The 12351-nt window shown below is 46.3% G+C and overlaps 1 protein-coding gene across 2 annotated transcripts in view; it reads left to right on the forward strand.

The window, feature by feature from the left end:
• The first annotated feature begins 353 nt into the window (after window positions 1-353).
• LOC147017350 (gap junction beta-2 protein-like) overlaps window positions 354-12351 on the forward strand; it is a 29154-nt gene continuing 17156 nt past the window's right edge. Inside the window, exon 1 of one of the 2 annotated variants that reach the window (XM_085846943.1) lies at window positions 354-435. The gene's annotated coding sequence lies outside the window, so the exon portion shown is untranslated. Of the gene's footprint in view, window positions 436-1945; window positions 1983-12351 lie in introns of those variants that run through there. The other variant, XM_085846944.1, reaches the window with a different exon arrangement.

A 12351-nucleotide genomic window follows, 5' to 3' on the forward strand; every position in this document is an offset into this window, starting at 1 on the left:
ATCCCCTTTGCTTCTCCGCAGGTGTATGCAGTTATATATTAAAACCCATCAATTAACGGTGTGCCACGACCACCCTCTCAGGAAGACCAGTTTACTTCGATTCCCAGAAAACAATGGCATATAAGAATTGTTAGCCATGATCTGAGTGCATGAACATTCCTTTGTAGCATTTTTTTTGTATACAGTGTTTTTAAAACGTTTCCTGACAACGACGTCCAGCAGCTGACTGTGAGGTCGTCCTGAAGTGGGTCCAAGTCGTAAATCTCTGTGAATCACAACAGCAAAAACCGTTGCGATGGGAGAGGCTGGCTGTATGTGACAGGCACAAACAAGTATGTCAGATAACTGGGTGTGGAAAAGAATGTCAGTCTTGGCTTGGCCATAAATATGTAAACTTTTCACCACTTGCAAACAGCAGCTGAAGATCGCTACAAGGTATTGATGAAGCTCTCGCTTTGCTTGTGTCCGAAAACTTTATAAACTACTTTGTAATTATCCATTCATCAAGTCTGTTCTCATTCCATAATATATGAACTATAAGGATGTAAATGTTGTTATATGTGGTAAAGTAAATGAATCAATGCGTTTACAAGTGGTGTTCTAAAAGTTTTTGGAACGAGATGGTCGTGATGTGTTCAAGAAACACCAACTTTATTTTTCTATTTTTTTGATTTATTTATTAAGCTCCAGGTCAGGTCAGGACAGGTCAGGTATGGGAGCATACACCAGAACAGTGCGTCGCTGCGTCTACTTTCCACCGGTAGTCCAGGAGCCTCTGTCTGGCCATCCCCCAGACAGATGACTGGTCCATCCCCATCTCCTTGAGATGCCGATCAACCTGCTGCAACCACGAGGCACGTGGTCGGCCCATTGGCCTCCTCCACTCACGAGGCTCCATCACTGAGAGAATCTGGTGAGCAGGATCAGCGTCAGGAAAACGAGTCACATGTCCATACAGCGGCAGCTGACGCTCACGGACTATGCAGGTAACAAATCTCATTTGAGTCTCTCTCAGCAACTGCTCGTTGGACAAAGTCTGACCAGCGATAGCCAAGGATTCTCCGAAGAGACCTGGTACCAAAGAAATTAAGTCTCCATCTCAGATCCCTGGTTGGACTCCAAGTCTCACATCCATTGAGCAAGACTGGAAGCACCAAGGAGCTGAAGACTGGGACTCTCATCCTCCTGCACAGGTACCAGCAGCGCCACACCCCATTATCCAGTGAATCCATGACTCCCGAGGCCCGACCGAGACGTCTATTGACCTCTGACTCACAGCCAGCAGAGACATCAATATCACTGCCAAGGTAAGTGAATCTCTCCATGACCTCAACATCCTTACCAAAAACAGGCACAGACAGGACAGCAGCATCCAAGATGTCATTGAAAGCCTGAAAGCCAAGAAACACCAACTTTATTTTTCCATTTGTGTATTTCTTTAAGCACCGTATGTACATATATATATATATATATATATATATATATATATATATATATATATATATATATATATATATATATATATATATATATATATTTGTCGAATTTTAAATTATATACCATCTATACATTATACAGTACTGTACTTGCCAAGCCTAGTGGTGTTCTAAAAGTTTTGCGTTTCAGTGATGGACCAATTAGTCGTCCTGTTTGCCAAAAATTGCTGTATTGGTCATTTTGGCATCATTTTGTGGACTTAAAAAAGCATCTGATGCCGCGGCCACATAGCCCACGTTACTTCCCTCACAAAGTTGCATCTATACCCTGAGTTCCGACTTCGGAGTTTGTAGCTTCCACCTCATCTCCCAACTCCCCCCCCCCACCCACACCTTCTTCACCCCTTCCACACGTCCCTTACTGCTCAAATTGTTTTCCTCACATGATGTCCCCGGCTCCCTCTGTTTATTATGTTTCCCACTTTGACAGGTCCCTCCATTTTGGGCGAGAAGAAGGAAAGGAAGGCAAATTTACCCGTGCATAGAGTGAGTGCTCCCCTTCCTCACGTCCCGCTCCCCCCTTTGCCTCCCATTCGGCCTGATGTCCCTTCCCGCTAGAAATCTCACACATGATGACAGGCTTGGACAGTGTAATGTACTCAATAGACAGGGACGAAGGCTCTGAAGTGGGAACAACAGGTGTAATCCGGACACGGGCACAACACAGCACAACATAGCATCGGAACATCACCTGACTGCTTAACCGTGCCCAGGTGCACCCATGTATCCATGCATTAGCAAAAACTACCGATACATCTCAGACAGGCCCCTAATTTTTTTGGGGGGGCGGGTGTGGGGAGAATGAATGGAAGGAAGACAAATTTACCCGTGGAAAGAGTGCTTTACCCTGAGTGTTGCCCAGATAAAGAAAAAGGATTTGTACCCTCTGTCACGATCACCAGGTGGTGCTACACGGTACACATTTATATAGAGGCACATGGAAGGACAGGGGGAGTGGGGGGGGGTTATACTGTAACCCCATAACAAATACAAGGACACAGCAACTTAAAATAAACGTGGTATTTAATGAAAATAGAAATATTTACAAGGCTAATAATTAAAATCTAATAATAATCATGAGATAAATTAAAGTCTAAAGTCGAGGCACCTCAACACACAGACTTAAATACAGACAAGGGGGGAACTAAATAAAAGAAAATCCTCCCTTTATTCTGGCACTTAGCTTGTCCAGAGATGGTCTCTGTGGAACTTTGGAATTGAAGCGCTTCGTCCTGCGCGTGATGACCCACACAAAATGGTGCCAAGCCGCTTTCTCACAGCGGGAAAAATGCACATCAGGCAATTCATGAGCGGTATTCAACACCAGGGCCCAGAGACCATCGTGCAACTTCTTCGTTGATCGTGCTTGCCAATACGCGGCACTCTGCAGAATGGTGTCATCCCCTTCGGGGACATACACGAGGCTTCGAGGTCCATCTCTCATGACCCAACCAGGTGCCATTGGCCAGTGTCTTGCTCCACCATGCAAGCCAATTCGCCTCAGCATGAACACGCAAATCGCACCGTCTTCTTCATGCATCAAAGGAAAGCCATTTTTTTCATGCCGAGAGGAGAGCAAAGCGACATCCTCCGTCTTAGCCACATTATTCTCACGACTACAACTGCGTCCCTCACACCAAACTTGTGCATTCGCTCCCGATCTCCCTTAGATGTCACACCGAACAACCGTTCCACCTCCAGGGCGTAACTTGCTCACACAAAATCTGGGAAGGCGGGCTTCTGCCTGCTCGGCATGCCTTGCTTGCTTGTTGTTAGTGTTGTGTTTGTTATAAAAACGCACTTCTTCCTGGCTGACTTGTAAATGCAAAAACGTAGGAATAGGTCACAGGGGGGCAATCACATACTGGAGAAATTTCTTGGACAATTGTGAAGATCTAGTGCTGAGAGCTTTTGGGAAATTGTGGAGGAGCATGTGAACATACTTATTATTTGGAGGGACTATTAAGCCGGTCGTCACTCCAGAAACGTGTGAACTTTTGAAAAAGTTAAATATCCTGTGCAATCTTGAGACAATACGAATCCCTTTCAAATTCGGAATGATCTAAGTAAGATCAAACGTATTGTTACCAATCTCCGCCCGCCAGGCGTACGAGTGACCGTGTTCTCTGATAGCGGTCGTTTCGCCCACCGAACGAGCAATTCAGTCGCGACTTCCCAGAACAACGCCGAGAACCAGTCACGGGTGTGCCTTCAACGCACACCACGGCCCAGTCCGTATTCTACCCGCGCGAAATAGGGTCAACCGCCGAATATCGACATACCTAAGTCCTCGCATGGGTAACCTACCGAGAAGCCGTACCTCGGCGGAGGCCTGCTTGGACACGAACCACTTAAGAGGTCCATTCCATTCTGGGATAACCGAGCGGGTATTATCGCCATACATCGCCGGACCCGATTATATTTATCGGTTATTTAAAAACCATCTAATATTCCGCAATACAAGATTGCACTTCAATAGGGGAAAGAGGACATGACGAACGGGTTAACATTTAAAGAAGCAAATTTATTTCTACACACATACACAGGAAAGCAACAATAAATTCAATCGATTGATGAAACACGCATGCAGTCATGCAACCAAACAAGCAATGCGCAGGACAGACACAAAATACGAGCAAGGACAAAGCACTACAACCGACTATTGTTATTATTCACAGGCACTTAACAGTTCTACTTGTCAGGACTCAGCACCACATCATTCACACAAAGAAAAGACCACCCTCATATACAAGGGGGTCAGGATGGGCCCGTAGGCCTTTATGGCGCAGAACTTGGCAGACTGAACGAGTCCCACGAGACCGTGCAGGTTACCTGCAATCTCGTGGTGCCTTGATGGGGCGAGTCAAGACGTCCCGTCCCCACGGCAGCTATTCACGCTTCGCGCACCTTCCCCATGACAGGCGAGCTCTCTCCGGCTCTCCCCACACAAACACGCAGGCTTGCGCAACACGGCAGGCAGGGTTGTGCCTCCAGCCCGTGTCTCTTTCGCGATGCCTGGACCTCCCCCGACTGACTGCTCCCGACTCTGACACGAGCCCAGACCTCCACGCAGCTCCTTGGCTTCTCCGAACCCCAACAGACACTCTCTTCCACCCGACCGACCCACCACTTGGCGCTCTGCGTGCCCTTTTATTCCCCCGGCGCCCCACCCTCCCTTCGTGGCGCGGGGGGGGGGGGGGGGACGACATTCCAACAGAGATCGGCTGGATTAGTTGTTGTTTCCCAACCGTCAATCTTGTTTACCAGGGAAATCGGGGCGGGAGTTGTTTCCCAACCGTCAATCTTGTTTACCAGAGAAATCGGGGTGGGAGTTGTTTCCCAACCGTCAATCTTGTTTACCAGAGAAATCGGGGTGGGAGTTGTTTCCCAACCGTCAATCTTGTTTACCAGGGAAATCGGGGCGGGAGTTGTTTCCCAACCGTCAATCTTGTTTACCAGAGAAATCGGGGTGGGAGTTGTTTCCCAACCATCAATCTTGTTTACCAGAGAAATCGGGGTGGGAGTTGTTTCCCAACCGTCAATCTTGTTTACCAGAGAAATCGGGGCGGGAGTTGTTTCCCAACCGTCAATCTTGTTTACCAGAGAAATGGGGGCGGGAGTTGTTTCCCAACCATCAATCTTGTTTACCAGAGAAATAGGGGCGGGAGTTGTTTCCCAACCATCAATCTTGTTTACCAGAGAAATCGGGGCGGGAGTTGTTTCCCAACCGTCAATCTCGTTTACCAGAGAAATCGGGGCGGGAGTTGTTTCCCAACCATCAATCTTGTTTACCAGAGAAATCGGGGTGGGAGTTGTTTCCCAACCGTCAATCTTGTTTACCAGAGAAATCGGGGTGGGAGTTGTTTCCCAACCATCAATCTTGTTTACCAGAGAAATCGGGGCGGGAGTTGAGTTCAAACCATCAATCTTGTTTACCAGAGAAATCGGGGCGGGAGTTGAGTTCAAACCGTCAATCTTGTTTACCAGAGAAATCGGGGCGGGAGTTGAGTTCAAACCGTCAATCTTGTTTACCAGAGAAATCGGGGCGGGAGTTGTTTCCCAACCGTCAATCTTGTTTACCAGAGAAATTGGGGCGGGAGTTGTTTCCCAACCATCAATCTTGTTTACCAGAGAAATCGGGGTGGGAGTTGAGTTCAAACCGTCAATCTTGTTTACCAGAGAAATCGGGGCGGGAGTTGAGTTCAAACCGTCAATCTTGTTTACCAGAGAAATCGGGGTGGGAGTTGTTTCCCAACCATCAATCTTGTTTACCAGAGAAATCGGGGTGGGAGTTGAGTTTCAACCATCAATCTTGTTCACCAGAGAAATCGGAGCGGGAGTAGTTTCCCAACCGTCAATCTTGTTTACCAGAGAAATCGGGGTGGGAGTTCTTTCCCAACCGTCAATCTTGTTTACCAGAGAAATCGGGGTGGGAGTTGAGTTTCAACCATCAATCTTGTTCACCAGAGAAATCGGGGCGGGAGTTGTTTCCCAACCGTCAATCTTGTTTACCAGAGAAATCGGGGTGGGAGTTGTTTCCCAACCATCAATCTTGTTTACCAGAGAAATCGGGGCGGGAGTTGTTTCCCAACCGTCAATCTCGTTTACCAGAGAAATCGGGGCGGGAGTTGTTTCCCAACCATCAATCTTGTTTACCAGAGAAATCGGGGTGGGAGTTGTTTCCCAACCGTCAATCTTGTTTACCAGAGAAATCGGGGCGGGAGTTGTTTCCCAACCGTGAATCTTGTTTACCAGAGAAATGGGGGCGGGAGTTGTTTCCCAACCATCAATCTTGTTTACCAGAGAAATAGGGGCGGGAGTTGTTTCCCAACCATCAATCTTGTTTACCAGAGAAATAGGGGCGGGAGTTGTTTCCCAACCATCAATCTTGTTTACCAGAGAAATCGGGGCGGGAGTTGTTTCCCAACCGTCAATCTCGTTTACCAGAGAAATTGGGGTGGGAGTTGAGTTCAAACCGTCAATCTTGTTTACCAGAGAAATCGGGGCGGGAGTTGAGTTCAAACCGTCAATCTTGTTTACCAGAGAAATCGGGGCGGGAGTTGTTTCCCAACCGTCAATCTTGTTTACCAGAGAAATTGGGGCGGGAGTTGTTTCCCAACCATCAATCTTGTTTACCAGAGAAATCGGGGTGGGAGTTGAGTTCAAACCGTCAATCTTGTTTACCAGAGAAATCGGGGCGGGAGTTGAGTTCAAACCGTCAATCTTGTTTACCAGAGAAATCGGGGTGGGAGTTGTTTCCCAACCATCAATCTTGTTTACCAGAGAAATTGGGGTGGGAGTTGAGTTTCAACCATCAATCTTGTTCACCAGAGAAATCGGAGCGGGAGTTGTTTCCCAACCGTCAATCTTGTTTACCAGAGAAATCGGGGTGGGAGTTCTTTCCCAACCGTCAATCTTGTTTACCAGAGAAATCGGGGCGGGAGTTGTTTCCCAACCGTCAATCTTGTTTACCAGAGAAATCGGGGTGGGAGTTGAGTTTCAACCATCAATCTTGTTTACCAGAGAAATCGGGGCGGGAGTTGTTTCCCAACCGTCAATCTTGTTTACCAGGGAAATCGGGGCGGGAGTTGTTTCCCAACCGTCAATCTTGTTTACCAGAGAAATCGGGGTGGGAGTTGTTTCCCAACCATCAATCTTGTTTACCAGAGAAATCGGGGTGGGAGTTGTTTCCTAACCGTCAATCTTGTTTACCAGAGAAATCGGGGCGGGAGTTGTTTCCCAACCGTCAATCTTATTTACCAGAGAAATAGGGGCGGGAGTTGTTTCCCAACCATCAATCTTGTTTACCAGAGAAATAGGGGCGGGAGTTGTTTCCCAACCATCAATCTTGTTTACCAGAGAAATCGGGGTGGGAGTTGTTTCCCAACCATCAATCTTGTTTACCAGAGAAATCGGGGCGGGAGTTGTTTCCCAACCGTCAATCTTGTTTACCAGAGAAATCGGGGCGGGAGTTGTTTCCCAACCGTCAATCTTGTTTACCAGAGAAATCGGGGTGGGAGTTGTTTCCCAACCGTCAATCTTGTTTACCAGAGAAATCGGGGTGGGAGTTGTTTCCCAACCGTCAATCTTGTTTACCAGAGAAATTGGGGTGGGAGTTGAGTTCAAACCGTCAATCTTGTTTACCAGAGAAATCGGGGCGGGAGTTGAGTTCAAACCGTCAATCTTGTTTACCAGAGAAATCGGGGCGGGAGTTGAGTTCAAACCGTCAATCTTGTTTACCAGAGAAATCGGGGCGGGAGTTGAGTTCAAACCGTCAATCTTGTTTACCAGAGAAATCGGGGCGGGAGTTGTTTCCCAACCGTCAATCTTGTTTACCAGAGAAATAGGGGCGGGAGTTGTTTCCCAACCATCAATCTTGTTTACCAGAGAAATCGGGGTGGGAGTTGAGTTCAAACCGTCAATCTTGTTTACCAGAGAAATCGGGGCGGGAGTTGAGTTCAAACCGTCAATCTTGTTTACCAGAGAAATCGGGGCGGGAGTTGAGTTCAAACCGTCAATCTTGTTTACCAGAGAAATCGGGGCGGGAGTTGTTTCCCAACCGTCAATCTTGTTTACCAGAGAAATAGGGGCGGGAGTTGTTTCCCAACCATCAATCTTGTTTACCAGAGAAATCGGGGTGGGAGTTGAGTTCAAACCGTCAATCTTGTTTACCAGAGAAATCGGGGCGGGAGTTGAGTTCAAACCGTCAATCTTGTTTACCAGAGAAATCGGGGCGGGAGTTGAGTTCAAACCGTCAATCTTGTTTACCAGAGAAATCGGGGCGGGAGTTGTTTCCCAACCGTCAATCTTGTTTACCAGAGAAATAGGGGCGGGAGTTGTTTCCCAACCATCAATCTTGTTTACCAGAGAAATCGGGGTGGGAGTTGAGTTCAAACCGTCAATCTTGTTTACCAGAGAAATCGGGGCGGGAGTTGTTTCCCAACCATCAATCTTGTTTACCAGAGAAATAGGGGCGGGAGTTGTTTCCCAACCATCAATCTTGTTTACCAGAGAAATCGGGGTGGGAGTTGTTTCCCAACCGTCAATCTTGTTTACCAGAGAAATCGGGGTGGGAGTTGTTTCCCAACCGTCAATCTTGTTTACCAGAGAAATTGGGGTGGGAGTTGAGTTCAAACCGTCAATCTTGTTTACCAGAGAAATCGGGGCGGGAGTTGAGTTCAAACCGTCAATCTTGTTTACCAGAGAAATCGGGGCGGGAGTTGAGTTCAAACCGTCAATCTTGTTTACCAGAGAAATCGGGGCGGGAGTTGAGTTCAAACCGTCAATCTTGTTTACCAGAGAAATCGGGGCGGGAGTTGTTTCCCAACCGTCAATCTTGTTTACCAGAGAAATTGGGGCGGGAGTTGTTTCCCAACCATCAATCTTGTTTACCAGAGAAATCGGGGTGGGAGTTGAGTTCAAACCGTCAATCTTGTTTACCAGAGAAATCGGGGCGGGAGTTGAGTTCAAACCGTCAATCTTGTTTACCAGAGAAATCGGGGCGGGAGTTGTTTCCCAACCGTCAATCTTGTTTACCAGAGAAATTGGGGCGGGAGTTGTTTCCCAACCATCAATCTTGTTTACCAGAGAAATCGGGGTGGGAGTTGAGTTCAAACCGTCAATCTTGTTTACCAGAGAAATCGGGGCGGGAGTTGAGTTCAAACCGTCAATCTTGTTTACCAGAGAAATCGGGGTGGGAGTTGTTTCCCAACCATCAATCTTGTTTACCAGAGAAATCGGGGTGGGAGTTGAGTTTCAACCATCAATCTTGTTCACCAGAGAAATCGGAGCGGGAGTTGTTTCCCAACCGTCAATCTTGTTTACCAGAGAAATCGGGGTGGGAGTTCTTTCCCAACCGTCAATCTTGTTTACCAGAGAAATCGGGGTGGGAGTTGAGTTTCAACCATCAATCTTGTTTACCAGAGAAATCGGGGCGGGAGTTGTTTCCCAACCGTCAATCTTGTTTACCAGAGAAATCGGGGTGGGAGTTCTTTCCCAACCGTCAATCTTGTTTACCAGAGAAATCGGGGCGGGAGTTGTTGTTGTTGTTCCCTTTTGGTGTTCGTGGAGATGTCGGCGGTTGTGGAGAAGTTGGTTGTGGTTGTTGTGGCTGGCGTTGTGGTTGGTGGTTGGTCCAAAATAATGATAGCAAAGAATAAAGGCTAACTCAAAGATCACAGCCCTGATAACACGAATATCCCATTAAACAACGGTGGGGGAATCTATCTGAACACACACTTAGCAATATAACTGAACTCAGGACCTTTATGGTGTTCTGCGAATTTCCACAGCCGTAACAGTATCATGTTTCCCCGAAAGTATCATCGTCATATTTAATAGTATCGCACCAAATGGCCATTGTCTGGTGCGGTGACTCGTTACACTTGGGATATGTTTCATTAATTATCAATCAGCTTGTAGAGCACTCGCCAAGTGACTTAAGCACCTCAGCAAGAACTCCAACCTCAGTTGACTGGCTTCGCAAGCGATAGCGAGCTGATTGGTAACGGAACACATCCTGGAATCCTAGATTGTAATTATTAAATGGTTTATCAGGGGATAAATTTTTTTGAATCTTTCGTCGTTTTTAGATCCTCGTGGAGGATCACTAAGTCTTACTCACGTTGTTCTTCATCTTCTTCTTGTGGACTTTTTTGTTTCACAGCCTACATTTTCATCTAAACTTCCTGAAACTTGGCACATATATGTAAAAATACCCTGCGCAGACATTAACCATTTCCGATTTTGAAAATTCCTCCTAGAAAAAAAAGTTATGACGTCAAAATATCTCCGCTTATGGAAATCGCCTAAAAAATTATCTCCGAAACTAGGAAAGCTTGTTGAATTCTGTTTGCGGGAATCGAACAGGGCATGAGCAGAGATGAATTACCGCACATATGATACATCACTATGACGTCATATCAATTTTTATGACGTCATTCCTATTTTTTGACATTTTTTGTTTCACAACCCAGAGTTTTCATCGGATCTTCGTGAAACTTGCCATGTATATGCAGAAAGCCCACGCACAGGTAGTAACCATCTCCGATTTTGGAAATTCTTCCGAGAAAAAAAGTTGACGTCATAATATCGCCGCTAGTGGAAATCGCCGATAACATTATCTCCAAAACTAGGCAGGCTGTTTGAATTTTGTTTGCGGGAATCAAGCCGGGCATTAGCACAGATAATTTATCGCAAACCTGATACATCACAATGACGTCATATTCGTTTTTTTGACGTCATCATTAAGAGGACGAGGATCTTAGCTCATTTGAGCTTGTTTTTTTTTACGATTCTAAATTTAAGAAACTTACTGTATTTGTTACCTGTGCCACCTCAGGTGGACAGAGCGGTTATGTTTTCACCCTTGTCCTTCTGTTTGTGTGTTTGTGAGTTGGACATCACAAAAAGTTGTGGACAGATTCGGACGAAACTTGGTTAACAGTTTGGGTGTGGGACAAGAACAAATCTATTCGATATTGGTGACGATCCGAATCTGGATCCGGATATGAGAATTTTAAAATTAATTATTTAAGTGATTTTTATCACCATTGAGAGATGGGGCCCAAAAACGATATATCGCATCATATTTCAAAAAGTTGTGAATGAGTTATGACAAAACTCGGTGGATGAGTTGGGAAGGTGACACGAACAAGCTGATTCGAATTTGTTCGAGTCCAGATCCGGCCTATCAGTGGATACAAAACGTAAACTATTCAGCCTGGACGAGGTATACGCTCTCCCGGGTGCTGTTCTCGTTATAACCTGAAAAACGGCAGTCACGATTACAGGGCAAACAGCCATTCTATACCACCATGTATAGAATGAAATCCATCACTATTAATTGATTTTATTATTACTTGCTTCCCAAGTTTTACTCAAACTTGTGTTGTGTTGTCGCTTGTCCTGCATTGTGAAGAAAACCGTGAATATTGGTTTGGCTTTCCTTCTCCACTTGTGATCATTGTCCTTTCAACCCATAATCATTCAACAGTCGAGACTGCTTTTCTCTCACGAGATCATATAAAAGTCCTGAATTCCACTTAATAGGTCACAAAGGCCTTTCGAACATCCTGTGCTTTCCACACTGTCTGGCACCCAGCCATGCCTGCTGTTAGCTCTCAACAAATGGAAATCATACATGGGCAGCGCATCGCTTTCGCTGCTATTTTCTTCCCATTCTCTGGATGCCAGCATCCTTCAGGAGAACGACCTGGTCCTCATTCTGATCCTATCTAAAATAAGAGAGTCCGTATGCCACTTACAAATTGTCAGGTCAATTCCTCCAGTGTCATCGGTGTCTCCCGACAGAAGGCCAAAGCACGGGGTCTATTTTCTCCTCACCGTAAACAGGTTAGCTACCTTACTGTGCTCTACCATCTCTTATCTCTTCCTTCGCCTCCCGCTGCACATACCATTAACTCTGTTCATTCGCTGGCAGAATAGCCGAGTGGCATGCATACTCTGTCTCACTAAGGTTTGAATCCCGACCAAACTATAAACTGTCATGCTGGTGTTCCATAGGCAGGGCGAGGCATCAATTTGTGTTCCGTCCACCGGTTGGATGTTAAAGGGTGTCCTGTCCACTGATATTAATTGGTGGATGTTAAAGATCCGCCGGTGCCCTTTGCTAAGAGTAGATGAGCTTTCGCCGGTCCCGTGAACAAATTCAAAATCCCTGCTCTAACATGCAGGGAACACTTCATCATCAGCCATGCGCCCATTAAATGATGCTACTCGTAGCTATGTTGCATGCGGAAGAAGGAAGACTGGCTCCATTTTCAGTGGTCATCCGTAGACATTGTCTATCAGCGAGTTTGCACTTTGCACATCTTTATGAAGGTGGTAACATGGA

The sequence above is a fragment of the Eptatretus burgeri genome, chromosome 11 (genome assembly GCF_056783735.1).
Source record: "Eptatretus burgeri isolate ZD-2024b chromosome 11, Ebu_testis_v1, whole genome shotgun sequence".
NCBI classification, from domain to species: domain Eukaryota; kingdom Metazoa; phylum Chordata; class Myxini; order Myxiniformes; family Myxinidae; genus Eptatretus; species Eptatretus burgeri.